Source organism: Rhinolophus sinicus, chromosome 16 (assembly GCF_057876585.1).
Source record: "Rhinolophus sinicus isolate RSI-liver-muscle chromosome 16, RSI-T2T, whole genome shotgun sequence".
Taxonomy (NCBI): Eukaryota; Metazoa; Chordata; class Mammalia; order Chiroptera; family Rhinolophidae; genus Rhinolophus; species Rhinolophus sinicus.
Genome location: NC_142516.1, coordinates 179,899,171 through 179,917,934, shown reverse-complemented (window position 1 = coordinate 179,917,934; position 18,764 = coordinate 179,899,171).

Genomic DNA, 18,764 nt, shown 5'->3' with positions numbered 1-18,764 from the left:
CCCAAACAATATGAACCAAAAGAGGCCCACACCAAGGCACATCATAATTAAAATGGCAAAGGTTAAAGACAAAGAGAGAATCCTAAGAGCAGCAAGAGAAACGTAACTATTTACAAGGGAGCTCCCATAAGACTATTAGCTGATTTCTTAACAGAAACTGCAGGCCAGAAGTGAGTGGCAGGAAATAGTTAAAGGAACAAAAACCAAGGGCCTACAACCAAGACTATTCTATCCAGTAAAGCCATCATTCAAAATTGAAGGACAGATAAAGAGTTTCCAGGACAAGAAAAAGCTAAAGGAATTCATTACCACCAAACTAGTATTATAAGAAATATTAAAAGGACTCCTTTAAGTAGAAGAAACTACAAAACAAACAAACAGGGATCAAAAATATGAATAATACAATGGCAATAACTATGTACCTATCAATAACCAATTTAAATGTAAATGGATTAAATGCTTGAATCAGAAAACATAGGGTAGCTGAATGGATAAGAAAACAAGACCCACGCATATGCTGTCTTCAAGAGACCGACCTCCGATTGAAAGACACGCATAGACTGAAAGTAAAGTGATGGAAAAAAAAGATATTTCATGCAAATGGAAATGAGAAAAAAAGCTACAATAGCAATACTTATATCAATCAAAATAGACATTAAAACAAAGACTATAATAAGAAACAAAGAATGTCATTACATAATAATAAAGGGATCAATTCAACAAAAGCACATCATCCTGGTTAATATTTTTGCACCCAACATAGAAGCACCTAAATACATAAAACAAATATTGACTGACATAAAAGCAGAGATCAACAGTAACACAATCACAGTAGGGGACTTTAAAACTCTACTGACACCAATGGACAAATTTTTCAGACAGAAAATGAACACATAAACAGTGGCCTTAAATGACACACTAGCCCAGGTGGATTTAATTCATATTTGTAGAGCACTTCACCCAAAAGCAGCAGGATATACATTCATCTCAAGTGCACATGGAATATTTTCCAAGATTCCACACAATAGGAGACAATACAAGTCTCAGTAAATTTAAGAAGACTGAAATCATATCAGGCATCTTCTCTGACCACAATAATATGAAACTAGAGATCAACAGCAAGAAAAAAAAAAAAAAAAAAAACCTGAAAAACATACAAACACATTGAGGCTAAATAAAATGGTATTAAATAATGAATGGGTCAACAATAAGATAAAGTAAGAAATCAGAAGATACCTTGAGACAAACAAAAATGAAAACAAAATGAACACAAATTTATAGGACACAGCAAAAGTAGTCCTAAGAGGGAAATTCATAGCAGTGCAGGCCTACCTAAAAAAAACACAAGAAAAAACTTAACAAAACACTCTAACATTGTACCTAAGGAACAGGAAAAAGAACAGCAAACAAAGCCCAAAGTGAGTACAAGGAAGGAAATAATAAAGACCAGAGTGGAAATAAACAAAACCGAGACCAAAAAAAATCCCCAAAAAACAAAAATCAAACCAACCAAACCTGATTCCAAAACCAGACAAAGATATTACAAAAAAAGAAAACTATATGCCGATATCCCTGATAATACACGCAAAAAAACTCAACAAAATATTAACAAACTGAATTCAGGAACACATTAAAAAGATCAAACACCATGATCAAGTGGGATTTATTTCTGGTATGCAAGGTTGGTTCAATATCTGCAAATTAATGAATGTGAGAAACCACATAAACAAAATGAACCCAAAATCATATGATATCAATAGATGTAGAAAAAGCATTTGACAAAACCCAGCACCCATTTATGATAAAAACTCAGCAAAGTGGGAATAGAGGGAACATATCTCAACATAATAAAGGCCATATATGGCAAACCCACAGCTAGCATCATACTCAAGGGTAAAAGCTAAAATCATTCTCCTTAAGATCAGGAAAAAGACAGAATGCCCTCTTTCACCACTTTTATTCAACATAGTACTGGAAGTCCTAGCCACAGTAATCAGACAAGAAAAAAATAAATAAATAAAAAGAATCCAAATGGGAAAGAAAGAAGTAAAACTGTCATTATTTGCAGATGACATGATATTATGCAGAGAGAACCCCAAAGATTCTACAAAAAACTATTAGAACTGAAACAAATTTAGTAAAGTAGCAGGATACAAAATTATATTCAGAAATTGGTTGCATTTTTATACACCAACAACAAACCATCAGGAAAAACAAAAAACAACCTCATTTACAATAGAATCAAAAATATAAGTAAATAAAAATCTTAGGAATAAATTTAACCAAGGAAGTTAAAGACCTGTACTCAGAAAATTATAACATTGAAGTGAGAAATTAAAGAAGATACAAATAAATGGAAACATATACCATACTCAATAGATAGAAAGGGTTAAATTAAAATGTCCATACTACCCAAAGCAATCTGCAGATTCAATGCAATCCCTATGAAAATGACAATGGCATTTTTCACAGAACTAGAACAAATAGTCCTAAAATTTATATAAAACCATAAAAGACCCTGAATAGCCACAGCCATCCTAAGAAGAGCAAAGTTGGAAATATCACTCTACCTGATACTGAATTATACTACAAGGCCATAGTAATCAAAACAGCATGGTATTGGCATAAAAACAGACACATAGATCAATAGAGAGCCCAGAAATAAATCTGTGCCTATATGGTCATTTAATATACGGCACAGGAAGCAAGAACTTACATTGGGTTAAAAACAGTCTATTCAATAAATGGTGCTGTGAGAATTGGACTGATACATGCAATAAAATGAAACTGGACCACCTTGTTAAGTCATATACAAGAATAAACTCAAAATGGATTAAAGATTTAAATGTAAGACCTGAAAATATAAAACTTCTAGAAGAAAAAATAGGTAGTAAACTCTCAGATATTACCCTTAGTAATATTTTTACTGATATATGTACTCGGGCAAGGGAAACAAAATAAAAAATAAACAAACGGGACATCAAACTAAAATGTTTTTTCAAAGCAAAAGAAACCATCACCAAAATGAAAATACATCCTACTGAATGGGAGAAGATATTTGCTAATGATACACCTGATAAGGGGTTAATGTTCAAAATTTATAAAAAACTCACACTCAACACCAAAAAAAAAAAAAAAAACACCCCAAACAATCCAATTAAATAATGGGCAGTGGACCTAAATAGACATTTCTCCAAAGAGGACATACAGATGACCAATAGACATATGAAAAGATGCTCAATGTCACTAATCATCAGAAAAATACAAATAAAAACCATCATGAGATACCACCTCAGTCCAGTCAGAATGGCTATCATCAATAAATCAACAAATAGCAAGTGTTGGCAACAAATAGCAAGTGGAGAAAAAGGAATCCTTGTGCACTGTTGGTGGGATTGCAAATTGGTTCAGCCACTATGGAAAACAGTATGGAGTTTCCTCAAAAAAATTAAAAATAGAACTACCTTATGACCTAGCAATTCCACTCCTGGATATTTATATTAAGAAACCCAAAAACACTAATCTGAAAAAAATAAATGCATTCCTATGTTTACTGCAGTGCTAGTCACAAAAGCCAAGATATGGAAACAACCAAAATGCTCATTGATAGACATTTGGATAAAGAAATTGTGGTACATTTATGTAATAGAGTATTACTCTGCCATAAAAAAGAATAAAATCTTACCATTTTCAACAACATGGATGGACATAGAGAATATCATGCTAAGTGAAATAAGTCAGATCAAGAAAGACAGAAACCACATGATCTCACTTATATGTGGAATCTACATAACAGAATAAACTAACGAACAAAGCAGAAATAGACTCATAGATAGAAAACAAAGTAATGATTGCTAGATGGGATGGGGATTAGAGGGAGTGGTGAGAAAGGTAAAGGGATTAAGAAATACTAATTGGTAGTAACAAAATAGTCACAAGGATATGAAATACAATATGGGGAATATAGTCAATAACGTTATAAAAACTATGTATGGTGTCAGATGGGTACTAGACTTATTGTGAAGGTCACTTCATAAATTATATAAAAGCCTAACTACTGTGCTATATACCTGAAACTAATATAAAATAATACTGAATGTCAACTATTATACACACACACACACACACACACACACACTCACACACACACACACACACACACACACACACATTTCCCTACCACAGAATGTGAAGCACAGCATAGGGAATATAGACAATGGCATTGTAATAGCTATAAATGGTGACTGATGGGTAGCAGACTTGTTATTACTTTGTGAAGTGTGTAAATGTCTAATCATTTTGTTGTTTTGTACACCTGAGATTAATAATGAAAAATAAATAAATAAAATTGTCTCTGACAAACTGTGGAAGGGCACTAAAGGTGGATGAAAAGAATGATGAGGAAATAATCTAGAAATCATGGTGCCTCTGGTGACGTTGATGGGTTTCAAAACTATGTCAAACAACATATGTTTAAAGGACCTGCATATTTCTGACAGGAAGAAAAGATTAAAGGGAAACATGACAACTGTTTTCAAATAGTTGAAAGGCTATTATGTTGCAGAGATGATTTGTTAAGTATTGTTACAAGAGGCAGAGTGGACAAAAGATATAACGAGAATTAGTTAAGATGTTGACTCAATATATTACATGCATAAGGAGAGAGACTTTTATCTGTTTTATTCAGTGCTCTACCTCAGCCTGTGCAAAGAACCCAACAACTATTTTTGAATACATTAATGAATGACTAGGTGAAGTATAAAATCTGATCTGTTGAAAAACAGAATGAGGTATCTCAGTAGGGAGCAGATGAGATTCCTGTTATCTAACAATAACTGGTATCAAAAAGTGGCAATTGAAATAATTCTACTCTAAAAAAGGAAATAAAATTTCACACTAAAAATTGAAAAAAAAACACAATATATTGGAATTTGACTTAAAACTAAAACTACCAAAGTGGAAACTTTTACCTGATAATCAACAAATTTTAAATTGTAAAAATGATGAGTTTAGAATGAATCAAGTGTTGGTACATTTTGGATGTATAATTTTTCTAACACAATTATATAATAACACAATATGAGATCTTTCAATTCATGTTTGACTTTGATAATACGATCTTGAAGAGGATCATTCTCGAGTAGTCTACTTCATCAATTACTCCAGGCGACTCTTAATTTTTTGACATTCAAGTTGTTCTCTTTGGAAGTGTTCAGAATGTTTTAAATTTTTTTTAATGTCACTGCCTGAAAAGTTGACTAGTTTCAACTTTCTGATTCTCATTTGTAAAGGCATTGCATGAATTCAAGAATCCTTCATTAACCATTTCATATTTTTTTGTATAAAATTCTACACCTTTTAAAATATTTGCATTTAATTTTACAATCAATTTTCAATATGTTTTAATGCGTGACTATTTCATAGTCCACAAGAAACTTTGATATAGAAGTTATTGTTATGCTCGAAATGGTTATTTGGGGACAATTCTGTAAGTGATATGATAACTTATTATTCACTTATAAATTATTAGTGAATTTTATAATGCTATGATCAATTTCACTCCCCTACACAACTTTAGATTGCAGGGATCCAAATAATATTCGTAGAGGGAGGATCCCCTTTACTAAAATAAGAACTAATTAGTCATTAGGCAAGAGGAAATATCTATATTAAGTGGGAAATTTAATCTAATGATATACAACATTCTTTTAAACTTTTAAGTTTAACCTTGCAACAGGCACACATGTGCTACTTTAAGTCAATCTTACCACTTAGTACCAGTCTATTTTGATTAATGTCACTAAATATATTAATTTTGACTTGCCCAATTATTTCTACTACATTAAATTTAATGTATTTCTACTACATTAAATTTAATTTAATGTAAATCAAATAAATAGTCAAACAGTAGGATGTTTGACTATTTATTTTGATACTCTGATTCTGATATAGAATTTATTAGTTAAACCTTTCAAAATTATGTCATTCACAATTTTGAGCAAGTAGGACTGAAGACATAAACATAAACTCTACTTAGACATTTTTTCCACTATCTCATATCCGTCTATATTTAAAACACATAGTTGTACAACCAGTCCTTTGACCCATCTCCCAATCCACCTCAACATTGTTTTATGAAGAGAGTTTGCCATATACCAACTGAATAACATTCAGATGCACTGTGTCTAAAATATGGTTAAATTTAAGATTTGAAAGAAAAAGATTGAATTGGTCTTTCTTCCATGTAAACATATGTTGCCTTCTAATGGTCCAATGTTTTTATTTCTAGAGATTTACAAACCAACTATTGAAACATCTATACCAGAAATTTCAGTTTCTTGCAAGGAGGAACACTTGCTAGTTTTCATTTTTCAGGTGACTCTTTTGTTCTCTCTGGTCCCACAAATGTTGTTAATAGTGGCTGTGTAGTACTTCTGCAAGTTCTTCCCATTCCTGGCTAGGAATCATACCTGCACTGATTTGAATTCATACAGAATAGTTAAATTGCTCTTTCTGTCTCAATTTATATCACATTTCTATTCTCTTAACAGTCTCTTCTATGCTTTCCACATTTTTTTTTTTTTTTTTAATTGAGAAGAGTTAGAAGCTATGATTCAGCTCATGGATTTGAGTTGAGCCATATATATCAGGTAGAGAAGAGATCATGTGTTTAATTTTTGTACTAACATAGCCAGAAACAAATAAACAAACAATTTTTTCCTTACATAATGTTTTATAGAACCCTAAACTGATTCTGGACAAGTTGCTAATCCACCACCCCACCCCTTTCTTTCATATTAACCTCTCGATTTCTTAAGAATCAAGCCCCAGTCTATACATACTGTAGCATCTTGTACGTAGAATATACGTGGCGAATGGTAGTAGAAAGAAAAGTGAATGAGTTCATGTTACAGAGTGATGTGTTGAAAATAAAAGCTAATACACACAGGCAGGTAGTCAGTCACCTTTATCCCAGGTTAAAATTAAAACTGTTGCTGTTCTTCTCTGTTTAATAGCTGCACTATGGCTTCTTAGTGGATACTAACAGGCAATTATCTCAAAGAATGGGAAATTAGGAATAGTTGGGAGAAAAGTTCTGGACTCTTCCCAAAGTGTTTATTCACCTCTTATTTTTATGGTTTCTATTTGTTCCCTTATCTTAATTTTTATTAAATATATTGAGGGAATGATTCCACTCACCAAAGAGTGGGTGTCTGAGGACCACAAAAGAGAAGATGGCACTGGTCTTTTCAATGTGGAAGCAATCCTTAGTGAGGCCCGACACTCCTTGCCCCTTTTCCATGGGATCTACTTCAGAATGTTCATGTCTTTTGCTGTGATTCTTGCTGACATTTTGCACATGGCAATAATAATATTAATAGAAGTAGCTATCATTTGTAAAACACCTATCTTTCAGACATCATGACAATTTCTAACAGTTACAACATATATACGATATGTTTAATGTTATCTTCATTTTACAAATTAAGAAACGGAAGAGTCGAGAGTTAAGTAAGACAATCTCTCCCAATTACGAAATGCCAGAATCAGGATTCTAACCCAGTTCTGTCAGGTTTAAAATGTATGTTTCTTTTCACTTCAGCACATCACCCCTGTTTGCCTCCAATGCTAACTTTTAAACTAGATTTGAATTAACCATGGGTAAATTTTGGAAGCAATGCCTAGCATTTACCTTACACCACGTCTTTCCACATATTTTCTAGGACTTACTATCTGAGAACTACATTCAACTGATCACATCTCTCAGAAAACTTGCCGCTACTGTGCATGGATTCACTGTATGTTAGAATTAATATGTCTCTTTTGTGGAGTATCAAGACATTTCCATTTGAAAAAGACATACCATTAAACATTTTATTTACGACTTTTGGCAGTGAGATCCTTAGCCAACTGCCTACTCTGTCGTTTTGTTTCATTTATAGTGTGACAGAAAGGACAATGGGGCACCTGGGCAAGCTTGCACATTTTGGTTTTCTGTTCTGTACACAGCTTTTCTGCTGCCATTTTGGAGAAAGAAAGGGACCTATGACAATAGTTATGACAGCAGATGTGATTTTTATGTGGTGCCAGCCCTTTTCCTACTGTAGAAGTAAGTAATACTAAAGTTAATGCTAAAAATACAAAAAAGTACCCTGCCAATATAGAAAATACCATTCCTAAAATCCCTTCTGCTCTATTGTAAGGGAAGCTTTACAGAATTAGAATGAAAGTAACACACATATTTTATTTAGAAAGCAATACTTTCCTTTGTAACAAATCCAGGGAAAATTCCATATCAAAACAGGTAGATGATAATCACCTATATCCTCATTCTCAATGTATTCTTTTCTCATTGGAACAATGGAAATTGTTTCCATTTCTATCAATTCAATAATCATTATGGGATATTCTATGCAAAAATCACTGCGCTGGAATCTGTGAGATTCAAGATTCTGACTGAGATACAGTCTCCTTTCAAGAGACGATGAAATTGACATTCTAGACTAGAATGTGGATATCCATTCTCATGCCAGCATGTGCAATATGTATATTAGAAATGCACGTATCACAGGAGCACCCTGGTAGGAGAACTAAGAGGAATTATTTTTTTACTCGCTCTTTGAAGGATAGACTTTTATTGGCAGAAGAATCTATAACTGAGAAAAGTGAGAAAAGACATTCAGGTGAGATGGCTAATTAACTATTTGGGTAGCTGAGGAAAATGTCAGTGAGAAGAATGGGTCGAAGAAAAAATTGTCTACAATGTACCAATGTAGACAAATCTGAATGTCAGGTTAATGTATTTCTCATTTAATAATTAAGAGATGTTAAAGGTTTTAGAGCAAGTGACCTAATTAGCTATATATATATATATATATATATATATATATATATATATACACACATACACACATATATGTGTGTGTGTCTGTGTGTGTGTGTATATGTGTGTGTGTGTGTATATATATATATATATATATATATATATATATATATATATATATATATGTTTAAAGTTAACAGTAAACACTACTTGGATAGTCTAGTATTCCAATAAGAAAGTGGGCCCTGAGGTCCTTTTGCCTCAGTTCATATATTTATTTCTCCTCCTGGTAGCTGTGTAGTCTGGGACTTACTTTTCTTTTATCTGTGTTTTATAAAATCAAGAGAATATTATATACCTGTCTCACAGTAGCATTGTGAGAATTAAATGTCATAATGCATGAAAACAATGAATACAGGATGATTTCATGTTGATGTTTTACTTGTGTTTCTGGATATATTTAGATAATGTGACTGGGAGATACTTAAGAAAGAGATGAGGCATCGAGGTAATTGAAAAGGTCTAAGGTTTCTGAAATGGGAGTCATGGGTAATGAGAACAGGTCAGAGAGGTCATGGTCAAGGCAGCTTAGACTGCCACCTGACCAACCAGATGAAAGTGTGTCCAGCAGTCCAGGCTGAATTTAAAGAGGTTGACGCCTCTTAGAAAGAAAAGGAGACCAATAGATGGAGTGTGTTTTGAGTGCAGGACAGTAAGTTCATTTTGACTATCAGTAACACATTTACATTCTTGACATTACACTACAGCCATTGGCTTCAAAATTTTCATACACCAAAATATTTATATAAGTTATTCCACAAAATAATCCTAATTTGAATTTCATCAATCTTTCTTCATGTAGCACTGACCCTATTTTCTTCAGAAGTGATGATAAATAAATAAGAAGTACGAGGGTAGTAGGAAATAAAATGAAAAGCAAAAATAGGTACTCTTTAAACTCAATTAATATGAAAACAAAAAGAAATTATTAAGTCCTGGGGATGTAACGTACAGCCTGGTAACTACAATTACTAACACTGAATTGTACATTTGAAAGTTGCTAAAAGAGTAAATCTTGAAAGTTCTCATCATAAGAAAAAAATTGTAACTGAGTATGACTGGGCCTGGTGCATGTTAACTAGACTTATTGTGGTGACCATTCTGCACTATGTACAGATATCAAATCCTTGTATTGTAGACCTGCCACTAATATAACGTTATGTCAATTATATCGCAGTTAAAAAAAAAAACCCAAAGAAACAAAAAGAAAGGACAGCAATAGTAAATTTAAAATGGCAATAAAATTAAATAGATTTCATTGCGCAATGGTTTTAAATTTGTACTGTCAAATTATACACTTTATTGAATATGATCCTTACAGAATACTAAGAAACGGACCGTGTCCATGGTAGAATTTGAACGATTCCAGTAATTATATCCTTTTTTGCTGATAATATTTGGAACGAGAGACCAAACGAGAGACATAGAAATCAGACAAATTCTGGATTCAACAAATATTTCAATAAATATTACTTGATTCCTACTCATACTAGGCATTCTTCAAGAGACATGGCGGTAAAGCAATGAATGAGACAAAAATACCTGGTCTCATGGAGCTTACAGTTCGTAGAGGGGGACTGATGTCAGACGTTGTGCGAGACGCAGAGATGCATTACTCCAAGCTGCCCTGCCCAGCTCTGAGAACTGTGGCTGCTGCCAGGCACAGCACCGGCTGATTCGGGCCTGGGTGTGCTTCAGCTTTGGAACCTGGTTCACAGCCCGCAGAGCACACAGCAGCCCTGCATAAGCAAGGGCCGCGCCATCACTGCCCGGTGTGTGGCTGACTCCCTTCACGGACTCACTAGGGATGTGCAGAGAGTCTCAAGTCTGCATCACGGTGTCTGCCTGCCGAATCTTGCAACCTTATTTCTTTCAGAAGTATTATCCCCCAAAAAATCTGTTGCATGCCTAACTCAGTGACAATATCCTTTCCTAGAGAGCTATCACAGTTGCTGGTAAACGGATGAAGAAAAACATTTTACTGTTATAGGGAAGAAAGCTTATTGGTTAATGTAGATTTAGACCTGGGGCCAAAGGGGCTTGCTGGCTCATTACCTGTTGAGCACGCGGTCTTATTTACAAAAGCTCAAACAGTATGGACAATTGCAGGGAGATCCCTTACTGAAGTGTGGAGAATATACTCAGCAGCAGGAAGATCAGTAAAATAATCATAATGCCAGATTCGCCACCCCGATACCACACGTCTACCACAGGGATGAGTGAGTGAGGGGTTGTGAGCGACAGGCTGTGCTGTTCCAGCTGAAATCTAATCACATGTCTGGGAAACGGAGACTGCCTATTTACAGACCCATCAGGTATTATCTTTCCCACTTCAAAGATAACAAACACAACCTTCAGAAATATTGAGTCACTTGTCTAAGACACTAAGACAAGCATCCTTGTCAACAATGGGTTGGTGAAAGATTATGGGTGGCTTCTCAGAGGAGGTGATAGTTGAGCGGAATACTGCCAGATGAGTGCGGTAGGAGATGAAAGATGGCAAGTGATTCTGAGTAAGAGCAGCTGAGGCTTAGAGATAGGAGAGGGCACGGAAGTTGAGGGATGACGAGTGGCTCCAAATGTCCAGAGCACGTAGCACAAAGGAGGGAGGGATAAAATATGGGGCTATGGATACATATAGTGGCACTTACTCATTCAAGGACCTCCTATGCGGCAGGGAAAGTATTATAACAGCAATGAATATGACAAACGGTGTCCAGGTCCTTAAATGACACATGGGAAAGTGTGCTGACTGGAGAAGAATATGTCACTCTGGGGGTATAGGCCGTGGCACCTTGCACAGGCCTGGGCATATAAACGGCTTCCTAGCAAAAGAAACATCCAACCTGAGAAATGAAGTATGAGCAAGTTTTTACCAAGAGAAAAAGGAAGGTAGAGGAAGAAAATCCCCAAGAGAGGACATAAGATGTGCAAAACCCCCAAAAAACAGAAAGAGCAGAGCACAACTTAGGAACTGAAAAACTTTGGAGTACGGACTGTGAAGCGAGGGCATAGACTCAGTGAAAAGACGATGTTCTAAGAGAAAACATAAGACAGTTTACCCTCCATTTAGTAAGTGTTAATTCTGTATCCATCACTTGTAAAATCTGGGGCTATATGAGAATGTTCCTTTCCATAACACCAGGCCAGAAGCAGGGCAATCCCATGACTATGAATATGAATAGAGTGGAGTTGTTGGGAGGCTGCTAAATCAGCCCAAATTTGACAGTGGTCATATAAATGCCTTGAATTTCATGACTGTGCTTCCATCCCATTGACTGTAGGCATTTTTTAAAATTGTCAAAATGCAAATGCCTCTCGGATTCTAACATTTTAACTTTACCGATATTTATAGCATCGTTGGAATAAACTCTCCATATTTAATGGAGATAGAGAGTGAACACATAAAACTTGACATGGAGCACCTGTTCTAATTTGTCAGAGCTGACTAAGTTTCATTTTTCTTCAGAAAATAGGACCAGAAGTAGGGCCACGTACATGGGGTACTGCAAATCACATTATCAGCGAAAAGATCACAGAACTTACTCTGAGATACAGGCTTTTTCAGGTGTTCTCAATATGTTTTCTTACAGATCTAGATGGAAAACTTGTTTCAGCATTTAAGCTGAATCATATGACTTTCTTGACATCTTGGAATCTAATTCGAAGTTTCATGCAAACATTTATTATGAGTCTAAGTATTTTTAATACATATATAATTTCTAAGACAGTTTTAAAAGAAATAATGTTAGCCTTTGTATTTTATAAGGGATTATATGTTGTGTTTTAATGTGATATATTTACAGGCAATCTCCTGTCTCATAGATAAAGTGGTCTGCGAGGTAAAACAGAAAAATAACAAGAGGACAAAGGAAATAAAATATGTTTTATCAACAGAGAAATCTTACTGCGTGAAAAATATTTTAAAAACAACTCTACATGTTAAAGGAAAACCATTGCAAAGAATGGAATCGTCAGCATCATTAAACGTTTTTATTTTTGCTCTAAATCAGCCATACTTAATTTTTAATGATGCTAAGAATAGCAGGAACCTAGCCTCTTGTTTTGTTTTGTTTATGTGATGTTGTTATTTCACCATTACTTTGACAAGTGGAGTTCAGAGGGAGTTCACTAAGAGTTACCACAGCTTTTGGAAGATGCAAGGATGCCACTGGAAGCCACATGGGACTCTACGCTTCACAGTCTAGATATGAAGACACTTAGAACAATTTGGAATTTTCTATTTTATGTTCTGCCCCATAGCTATCGTATTTGGGGACTCTGGGATCAGATTACAGAAAGATGACTTTAACCCACGTTTAATTGAAACTAAGTGGATATCAGAAGCCACGTTAAGAAATTCAATTGTGTTGCTTTTAAGAGCCAGGTGAAAGGTGGGGTTTTATTTTGGTATATTAAATGTTGCTGAGCAACATAAAATTGTTTTCAATATATTTTATATCTGTGAAGGGCAAAAGTAAGTTGGTCCTTCATTTCTAGGGGACACTTTCTATGAAATTTCCTCTACAGATACTAACATCTCGATGGGCCAGAGGTCAAGAAGAATGATAACAAAATGTATGTTGGAGAAAATCTTAGGGGAAAATATATTACTCCTAAAAGGCGTTTCAGACTCTTAGACATTGCAACCCTGTCTCCTTAATACAGTGGTCACATATTTTTTGCTAATAGTAAAGTGCAACTTGTCATTCTATCCTTCTCAATTATTGTTCTTTTCATTACTACTTGAGGCCAGTAACTTTACAATCCATTCTAAGCTGATCTTTAATAAGCATTTGCAGTAGAACAGACCTGGTTTGTACTCTGCTTATTTTTTCCAGGCTTCCTAAGGAGCTAGGCATTTTCCTATGACTTCCCTTGTACACCACAATGAAGTGACACCTAAGACTTTGTGATTTTTGTGATTATGTGCATGAGTCACTTTTGTTGTATAGATCACAATGCCACCTTTAATTTGATTTCCATATCATTTAGGGATTACTTTACAGCAATATAACTCTTATTAAAAACTGCAGAATATTTTACAGAGTCCTAGAGACCTTACTTTTTCAGTTGTGGTGAGTTGTTTTAGGTCTGACAAGCAAACACTGAATTTGCAGGGGTTTTTCTTTGTTTGTTTGTTTTTGTACATTTCTCTAAGGAAAATCAAATAGCATGTCACGAATAAAAACAAAGATAGAAAAAAATTATAAAAACATATAATTGCACAAAGACTGCCACAACTCTAAGATGAAATCTTTCCCATTTTAACTGCTGGCACTTTTTTCCCCCTTTCTTTTCTTTGAGCAAGTAATTGAAGTGAAATGTTAATAAAATTTAATTAACTACACAATGAACTGTCTTTACTGTCTACCCTTGAAAAATTTCTTTTTCTGCATGTTTTTTTCTTTGTTTCAAACAAGAGAGAGCAATTAATCTTCCCTTTAAAATAAAAAAAGTATATAAAAGCTTTGCAGTGCTGTATAGTATACAGTAGAGTACTGTATAGTATAGTATACTATAGTATAGTACAGTAAAGAGAATTACTGGCTTTTTTTTTTTTTGGTTATGGCGATCAACCCTCTTCTAAATTGACACTTGCACGGTGTTTCTGTTTGGGCTATTGGAAGGCAACTCATGGCTGCGTTTGTGGAGAGTATATAAAACTAACACTGCTATGTAGTGTCACTGACAGATACACACTCATGCAAAGCAAGATGGATGGCATGTCGGCTTCCTCTATCATGGGATCTCCATTTAGTGACCCAGACAAGAACTGAGAGAACTTGTCACACAAGCATGACAGGGCCAGATAGGCTTTAAATGGAGCTCCAAATCTCACGTAGATTTGAAGTTGCTGCTGGAGCACAAAATTTGTCATAAAAGACTTGTCAGTACAGAGTTCATTAAGGTAAAGGATGATAGGCCTTTATCTGGACACAATTGAGCTCTCTGATGGTGGGCTGAGCTTCAGTCACCAGAGACTCATGCTTTGTTTCGTTTCTCTCCTTAATGGCCTTTTAAAATGATTTCATGAAGATTTCCCTTGTCTTTGAATCTTAACTCAGATGTTTCTCGCAGCATTTTTCTCCGCAATTTTACTCTTTTTGTTTTCGCCTCCTCTGTTAAATTTGGAGGTGTGTTTGTGATGTCAATTCTCTGTCGGTTGGGACTTGACTGCGTCTGGAGGTGAAGTGTCACAGCTCACAGGGCAGAATTGTAACACTTAAGGTGAAAGACAAGGCTCTCAATCACTTCTATTGCGACAGCCACACCAGAAATTTCACAGCTGCCACTGAATTTTCTTTAACTCGGGGTCCAGAGATCAATAAAGGTATTCAGAAACACAAAGCTGTCCGGGGTTTAACTGAAATCCCGATGTTACAAAGTCACAAAAGATATAATGCCCGATTGCAAATAGGTTTCTAAGAAGTTAAGCCTACTGTTTTAAAATAGATCATTTTGAGAGCAATTTATTACTGTTAATTTCAGCATAATTCAGATTTATGAGGCCTTCTTCCAAGACCATGATGTTTTTCTGGTTTGTTGGCATTTTTCTTTCCTTCTTTCTTGTTTAAATCCAAAGAACACACTGGGAGGTCTTCAGGGGCACAGCTCTTATCATTCTCATGTTACAGGTGAGAAAAACAGGGCACACAGATAAGTAGAAAAATAAAGTTATTTTTCTTGTTTTGGAATGTAAGAAAATGGCGACTGGTTTACTTTGCACTCCTAATTCCCAGCTTAATATATTTAGCTTAAACTATGATCAGCTATTACATGTTAAATCACGAATGTGGTTATTGTCCTCCTCGTCCCCTGCAGGACTGAAGATCTCCTTCAGCTACTAGAAATGCTGCCAGATGTCAGCTCTCAGCTGATGGCCTCCTCCAAGAATCACCAGCATCCAATGAGTGGTCTCATAGTGGGAACAGGGGCAGGACTCACAGCCCCAGCGCGGGAATCTCTAAGTGTCACTTTAGCTTTAGAGTTTACCATGGGACCAACTGAAGTTTTATTGAGGTTATATTGCAGCATAACATCGTCTGCCCCTTTCATCTGTCCATTCCCCACAGGTTTTGATCCCAAGAGCACTCTGCCATAATTTCCCATACCCACATTTTGTCTCAGAGCCTGTTCCCCAGGAAATCTGACCAGTGACATGATTCTTAGAGCTTGTGCTATGGCAGCAGGAGCACACCAAAATTTAACCCTTCCTCTTTTCCTCAATATTTCTAATGTACATCAAAATCATTTTCTTTGCTAGCATTGTATTTAAATAACTTTTGACTGGAATAGTACGAGAATGTTCTTATTGAAGATAGTACAAATAAAATTAATTCGCAAGTAGGAAACAATGTTTGCCTTATAGCATTTGAGTATTAATTAATAATGACTTTCACAGTAATCAGATGAAGTGCACATTTGAAAAGATCAAGCAGCCTCACTAGATAGAAACATCATCCAGGTTTTACTCTAAAGCCATGAACTTGAGGCCCCCTTCCCGTGTCTAATCTCCCCAGTAGAATGATTCCTCTGTCAGATGCCATTACTAAATGTTCATTGGCACAGAGTCTGGCTCATGTCGTTCTATTTTAGTACAATGATCAGTTTTCTATTGCTGTACAACTAATTATGACACATTTTGAGGCTTAAAACAACACGCATATTTTACTCTCTTTCCCTGAGTCTGGAACATAGCTCAGCTAGGTTCTCATCTCAGGTTTTCTGCAAGGCTGTGTTCAAGGTGTCAGGCAGGCTGGGTGACCACCTGGCTGGATTGCTCTCTAAGCTCCCTCATGTTGTTGGCAGAATGCATTTCTTTGCAGGGGTATAATTCATTGCAGGTTGCTACCACGAAGTCAGAGAGATACAGAGACAGAGATAGAGATGGGGATGGAGATGGAGATAGTGATGGAGATGGAAATTTTAGAATTTGATTTTAAAATTATAGGTAAGTATAATTTAATAGAAGGGATGCACATTTCAGTTTAGGAAGAGTCTCGAGATCTGGATTTTATTGCCCTGACATTGGAGCCCAACTAATTATTAGCCCAGGTTTCCATTGCCTGACTCTTTGACTTCCTGCTTTACTTCTTACATGACTCTACTCCCAGAGCAGGCAGTGTCCCAAATGTGCTTCCTAGAGTAACACATTCAGCTTACTTCTGGGTCTCAAATTTCTCTAACTCCTCTGTTTTCTCTTACCCAGATGATGAACTGCTTTGCTTATTGCGGGCTCAGAGTCAATCATTCTTTCCTAGGGAAAACGGATAAAGCTTCTTTTTCATGCTTTGAAATGGCAACACAGGTGCACCTGTGGCTCATTGCTTTAAAATGCATGCTTCGTGTGGTGCACGGAGAGGGTGGGGTACATTTTAATATACCATCACACTTGGGTTTGGCCACATGACTGACTTTGGCCAGAGGAAAGTTATTGGATGTAACAGAAGCTGAGGACTTTGAATTTGCCTCTTGACTTTCTGTCATCCATCATGAGAAGAACTTGCCTTGATAGACACTGGGCTAAAGTGGATGAGAGAAAACTGGAGCCAGTCTAAACTCAACCCATACCATGGAGTCAAGTCAAGATGGTTGACACACACTTTGAAGTAGAGCCGACCAACAGAACACAGCCTAGACTGGCTTAACTACAACTGACCTACCATCAGGTCAGGTGAGCATGAGAATAAAGACGTACCATTTAAGCCCCTGCACTTTGCAGTGGTTTGTTAGGCAGATTATTGCAGCAATGGTTGAGTAAGACATTTTCACATGTGTATGACTTTATATATCCACACAAAGTTTATGAAGTATAGTAAATAAATTATAATATAGAAAAAAGGATATTTGGTAAATACTCACTATACTATTCCTAACTTTAGGTGGTAATGCTTTCGTTTATAATAGACATGACTTAATAAATGGAGTGTCTTGCCCCTCAGTAAATTCCATTAACCTATCGAATCTACACTCAAGTCTTACCTTCTCTGTGACTCTCCTACTAGTTTTCTCCTTGGACCTTCTTTGGACGTCTGAAAGATTCATGAACTTACTAAGTGTTTTAGATTTAAGTGTGTTGTGTTTGTTCTGTAAGGCTGTTTCCTCCCATGCTTGTGGTTAACCATGGTGTCAGGGCTAGTGTTGTCATTTCCTCCATCTGCTTCTTGTAGGGCACTGTTGCAATGAGCACTATTTATTCATTAGTTCATCAAATATTTATTGAGAGCCGGCTATGAACAAGGCACCGCGCCGAACTCAGTGTTATCACTTACTCTTCTCTGACGACAGAACTTCTCAACTCAAAACCTATTGTTAGTGACCATAGGCCGCCCTCTTGTTCTTTAGCTGCTCTCATGGATGATGATCATACAGAACATACTGACCTTACTTGGTACAGGCACTGCTCTAGCTGTATCAGCAACCTCATTTGGTAGGCGTTATTAACCCAATTTTGTGGGCAGAAAACTGAGGGAAAAAAAGACGAAATGACTTACCCAAGGGTAGCAGAAAGGGATCTGGACCATTGAAAGGATTGTACTTATCTCCTTAAGAAGTTCACCCTTAATCAGCTTCATCAAAGTGAATTTTAAAATGAATTGACCTTATTTTTCACAACAGCTTTAGATTTACAAAAAAATTTAGCAGAATTGATAGAGCTCCCAAATACCCCTTCCTCTCCACCTTCTACTTGCTCCCCGCGACTTATCCCCACTCAGTTTCCCCAGTTATTGACATCTTGCATTAGCATAGTACTTTTAATTGATGAACCAATATGCATACAGTATTATTTCAGTTGATATTTACAATAGGGTTTGCTTTTTGTGTTGTGCATTCTATGGATTTTAAAAACTGTGTAATGGCATATATCCAGCATTAC